Source organism: Esox lucius, chromosome 5 (genome assembly GCF_011004845.1).
Source record: "Esox lucius isolate fEsoLuc1 chromosome 5, fEsoLuc1.pri, whole genome shotgun sequence".
NCBI classification, from domain to species: domain Eukaryota; kingdom Metazoa; phylum Chordata; class Actinopteri; order Esociformes; family Esocidae; genus Esox; species Esox lucius.
Genome location: NC_047573.1, coordinates 13868248 through 13873780, shown reverse-complemented (window position 1 = coordinate 13873780; position 5533 = coordinate 13868248). Strand labels below are relative to the sequence as shown.

The 5533-nt window shown below is 49.8% G+C and overlaps 1 long non-coding RNA gene across 1 annotated transcript; it reads right to left on the bottom strand.

The window, feature by feature from the left end:
• Positions 1-240: 240 nt before the first annotated feature.
• On the bottom strand, positions 241-5306 carry LOC109615818. Its single transcript, XR_002196825.2, has 3 exons — positions 5043-5306; positions 959-1014; positions 241-267 (listed from the first exon to the last, which is right to left on the bottom strand). It is a non-coding gene; the product is annotated as an uncharacterized LOC109615818 (long non-coding RNA).
• Positions 5307-5533: the final 227 nt, after the last annotated feature.

Genomic DNA, 5533 nt, shown 5'->3' with positions numbered 1-5533 from the left:
TTCTTTCCAAGCCATTGGACGGATACTTATTTTTAGATATTTTTGGTTCTGTGGCTTTGGAAAGGGAAAAATGTTTGTGCTTACTTTTGCCCTTAGGTTGACATTCTTTTGCCACTTTAAAAATGGCTGCTGCATCTGTAAAATAAACATACAGTGGGGAGAACAAGTATTTGATATACTGCCGATTTTGCAGGTTTTCCTACTTACAAAGCATGTAGAGGTCTGTAATTTTTATCATAGGTACACTTCAACTGGGGGAGACGGAATCTAAAACAAAAATCCAGAAAATCACATTGTATGATTTTTAAATAATGAATTTGCATTTTATTGCAAATTATACTACCATATATAAATAATACCCTTTTTTGTTTGGAATGAAGTGTAATTAAAAACAGAACAATGTGCAGAGATTTAGTATCTATTATATATGTGGAAAGTTCTTGACTATCCAAAGTATCCTTTATTTTCTACGGAACATTAATTTGCTGCAGATGACACTTTAAGCAAATATATTTAAAACTGAAGATGGCTGCAACAATGTTGTTTGAGCACCGCCAGAGAAGAAGGCGACCTAGCATCTGGTGGGAAGGCTACCTAGCATCTGGTGGGATGAAGCAGTTATTGCTATGCAAAGAATGTGTGAGCAAATACCAAACATCAGGGATTAATTTAGACATTATGAATAACTGTCTCAAAATGTCTTTCATTCAAACTTTTTGAACACTTGCTCTTTGTTTCAGAGAGTATTCTCCTAAATAAAACCTGTTGCAGGTTATTATTGTATCAGCATCCTGTGCTTGTAATTAATAAACCAGTTCCCATTATAAAAAATAATCATCTTGGTGGGTGTTCTAGTATTACACTAATGTTACCAGTATACATGCAAGTGAGTGTGGTGGTTGCAGAAAAGGGTTTGAGGTGCTGGTTCCAGTACATATAAGTGTGGGATTTGACCTACCTTCATCTAGCTCTTTCTTTAGGGCTTCATAATGAGCTCTGGAGTCTCCCATGTTCCTAAATGAAAAATTCCAATTACTAGAATAGTAACATGACCTCTGCAGCATGCATTTACAATAGATAAACATTGTTACTTGTTTAACAAAATAGATCTCCTCCATGAACTGCCACCTTAACGTGGTGGAGGGGTTTGAGTACCTGAGTGACCCTAGGAGCTATGTTGTCTGGGGCTATATGCCCCTGGTAGGGTCTCCCAAGGCAAACAGGTCCTAGGCGACGGGTCAGACTAAGAGCGGTTCAAAATACCCCTTAATGATGAATAATTATTTGAGTTCCGTGACGTCGCCCGGTATGGCGCAGCCGGGGCCCCACCCTGGAGCCAGGCCCGGGGTTGGGGCTCGCACGCGAGCGCCTGGTGGCCGGGCCTTTCCCCATGGGGCCCGGCCGGGCATAGCCCGAAGGAGCGACGTGGGGCCGCCTTCCCGTGGGCTCATCACCCACAGGAGGGACCATAAGGGGTCGGTGCGTAGAGGATCGGGCGGCAGTCGAAGGCAGGGGCCTAGGCAACCCGATCCCTGGACACGGAAACTAGCTCTAGGGACGTGGAACGTCACCTCGCTGGCGGGGAAGGAGCCTGAGATAGTGCGTGAGGTTGAGAGGTTCCGACTGGAGGTAGTCGGAATCACCTCTACGCACGGCTTGGGCTCTGGAACCACACTCCTTGAGAGAGGATGGACTCTTCACCACTCTGGAGTTGCCCATGGTGAGAGGCGGCGGGCTGGTGTGGGTTTGCTTATAGCTCCCCAGCTCTGCCGCCATGTGTTGGAGTTTACCCCGGTGAACGAGAGGGTCGTTTCCCTGCGCCTTCGGGTCGGGGATAGGTCTCTCACTGTTGTTTGTGCCTATGGGCCGAACGGCAGTGCAGAGTACCCGACCTTCTTGGAGTCTCTGGGAGGGGTGCTGGAAAGTGCTCCAACTGGGGACTCTATCGTTCTACTGGGGGACTTCAACGCCCACGTGGGCAACGACAGTGACACCTGGAGGGGTGTGATTGGGAGGAACGGCCCCCCTGATCTGAACCCGAGTGGTGTTCAGTTATTGGACTTCTGTGCTAGTCACAGTTTGTCCATAACGAACACCATGTTCAAGCATAAGGGTGTCCATCAGTGCACATGGCACCAGGACACCCTAGGCCGCAGGTCGATGATCGACTTTGTTGTCGTTTCATCTGACCTGCGGCCGTATGTCTTGGACACTCGGGTGAAGAGAGGGGCGGAGCTGTCAACTGATCACCACCTGGTGGTGAGCTGGATCCGATGGCGGGGGAGGAAGCTGGACAGACTCGGCAGGCCCAAGCGTACTGTAAGGGTCTGCTGGGAACGTCTGGCCGAGTCTCCTGTCAGAGAGATCTTTAACTCCCACCTCCGGCAGAGCTTCAACTGGATCCCGAGGGAGACTGGAGATATTGAGTCCGAGTGGACCATGTTCTCCACCGCCATTGTCGAAGCGGCCGCTCGGAGCTGTGGCCTCAAGGTCTCCGGTGCCTGTCGAGGCGGCAATCCCCGAACCCGGTGGTGGACACCGGAAGTAAGGGATGCCGTCAAGCTGAAGAAGGAGTCCTATCAGGCCTGGTTGGCTTGTGGGACTCCTGAGGCAGCTGACGGGTACCGACAGGCCAAGCGGACTGCAGCCCGGGTGGTTGTGGAGGCAAAAACTCGGGCCTGGGAGGAGTTCGGTGAGGCCATGGAGAAGGACTATCGGCTGGCCTCGAAGAGATTCTGGCAAACCGTCCGGCGCCTCAGGAGAGGGAAACAGTGCCCTACCAACGCTGTTTACAGTAGAGGTGGCCAGCTGTTGACCTCAACTGGGGATGTCGTCGGGCGGTGGAAGGAGTACTTCGAGGATCTCCTCAATCCCGCCGTCACATCTTCCATTGAGGAAGCAGAGGATGAGGGCTCAGAGGTGGACTCGTCCATCACCCGGGCTGAAGTCACTGAGGTGGTCAAGAAACTCCTCGGTGGCAAGGCACCGGGGGTGGATGAGATCCGCCCTGAGTACCTCAAGTCTCTGGATGTTGTGGGGCTGTCTTGGTTGACACGCCTGTGCAACATCGCGTGGCGGTCGGGGACAGTGCCTTTGGGATGGCAGACCGAGGTGGTGGTCCCTCTTTTTAAGAAGGGGGACCGGAGGGTGTGTTCCAATTACAGGGGGATCACACTTCTCAGCCTCCCCGGGAAAGTCTATGCCAGGGTTCTGGAGAGGAGAATACGGCCGATAGTAGAACCTCGGATTCAGGAGGAACAGTGTGGTTTTCGTCCGGGCCGTGGAACACTGGACCAGCTCTATACCCTCTACGGGGTGTTGGAGGGTTCATGGGAGTTTGCCCAACCAATCCACATGTGTTTTGTGGATTTGGAGAAGGCATTCGACTGTGTCCCTCGCGGCATCCTGTGGAGAGTGCTTCGGGAATATGGGGTCCTGGGTCCTTTGCTAAGGGCTGTCAGGTCCCTGTACGACCGAAGCAGGAGCTTGGTCCGCATTGCCGGCAGTAAGTCAGACTTGTTCCCAGTGCATGTTGGACTCCGGCAGGGCTGCCCTTTGTCACCGGTTCTGTTCATAATTTTTATGGACAGAATTTCTAGACGCAGCCAGGGGCCGGAGGGTGTCAGGTTTGGGGACCACACGATTTCGTCTCTGCTCTTTGCGGATGATGTTGTCGTGTTGGCCTCTTCAAACCAGGACCTTCAGCATGCGCTGGGACGGTTTGCAGCCGAGTGTGAAGCGGTGGGGATGAGAATCAGTACCTCCAAATCTGAGGCCATGGTCCTCAGTCGGAAAAGGGTGGCTTGCTCACTTCAGGTTGGTGGAGAGTGCCTGCCTCAAGTGGAGGAGTTTAAGTATCTAGGGGTCTTGTTCACGAGTGAGGGAAGGATGGAACGGGAGATTGACAGACGGATCGGTGCAGCTTCTGCAGTAATGCGGTCGATGTATCGGTCTGTCGTGGTGAAGAAAGAGCTGAGCCGCAAGGCGAAGCTCTCGATTTACCGGTCAATCTACGTTCCTACTCTCACCTATGGTCATGAGCTTTGGGTCATGACCGAAAGGACAAGATCCCGGATACAGGCGGCCGAAATGAGCTTTCTCCGCAGGGTGGCTGGGCGTTCCCTTAGAGATAGGGTGAGAAGCTCGGTCACCCGGGAGGAGCTCGGAGTAGAGCCGCTGCTCCTCCACATCGAGAGGGGTCAGCTGAGGTGGCTTGGGCATCTGTTTCGGATGCCTCCGGAACGCCTTCCAGGGAAGGTGTTCCGGTCCCGTCCCACCGGGAGGAGACCCCGGGGAAGACCTAGGACACGCTGGAGGGACTATGTCTCCCGGCTGGCCTGGGAACGCCTCGGTGTCCCCCCGGAAGAGCTGGAGGAAGTGTCTGGGGAGAGGGAAGTCTGGGCATCCCTGCTTAGACTGCTGCCCCCGCGACCCGGCCCCGGATGAAGCGGAAGAAGATGATGATGATGATGATGATCTAGCCACAGCTTTTCAACAATTTATTAATTGGGAGAATCATAAACCAGGACAACAACACATTTCCTTAGAATTACATACAATTGATAATAAACTATTTGTTTAAATAGTACTGTTTTAAAGCATTAAATGTAATAGGCACCACAAAACGGAATATTAAATAATTAACTGTTGATTTTGGAACGTTAAGTAGCTGGTAATTAGCTGGCTAAAATTAGCAATGTCACTGAAGGTTCCTGTAATCTTTTGGTCTAACATAAATAGCTACAGTTCTATTTATTTATAGGTGTGCTTAAGCCAGCCAGCCAGCCAGTCCACTAGCCAGGCATCCGGCCAGTTAGCAGCAGCCAGCTAAACAAGTTAGCTAGCTAGCCAGCCAGCCAAATAGCTAGCCATAAACGCCAAACATTTGATTTAAGATAACATTATTTAGCAGAACGGCTTGACTGAAAATAATGAATCTAGCTAAGCAAATTTACAACAGTATTTCAATAAAGGTGACATTTTGTGATTATGAAAGACACAATATGAAAGACACAAAAACATAATTTTCAAATTGATCTTACCTTAGACAAGCTAGCACCTCTACTGTATTGAGTCCATGTGATAATAGTTCCAGTGTTTCTGCCCGTTTTATTCGCTGACGATTGACCAGAAGGTTAAACCCATAGACATCATATATAAAGGCTAGATGTCTTATGGCGCAGTCACTTCCGGCATCACCGGCGGCCATCTTGTCACAGGCAGGCTTTCTGACGTGCTCTGTGGTACCTGATGTAAGGTGAGTGATCAGCACGAACACAAATACTCTTATCTCGCTGAAACCTTGACGGATTTATAAACGGTTTGGTTTCTTACAATCGTTATTAACGTGGCTATAATTCTGAATGCTTGAAAAATTTGAAATTGCAGCTTTTTTTTTTCTAAAAATGACTTTATCTTGCAGCATAGTTGTGTATCACGGCTACTTGCGCACCTTATCAAGGCAGATTTCACAATCGAGCTGTTCGATTATAAAGGTTTTACTGACACCAATAACGCTTTTATGACAATTAAG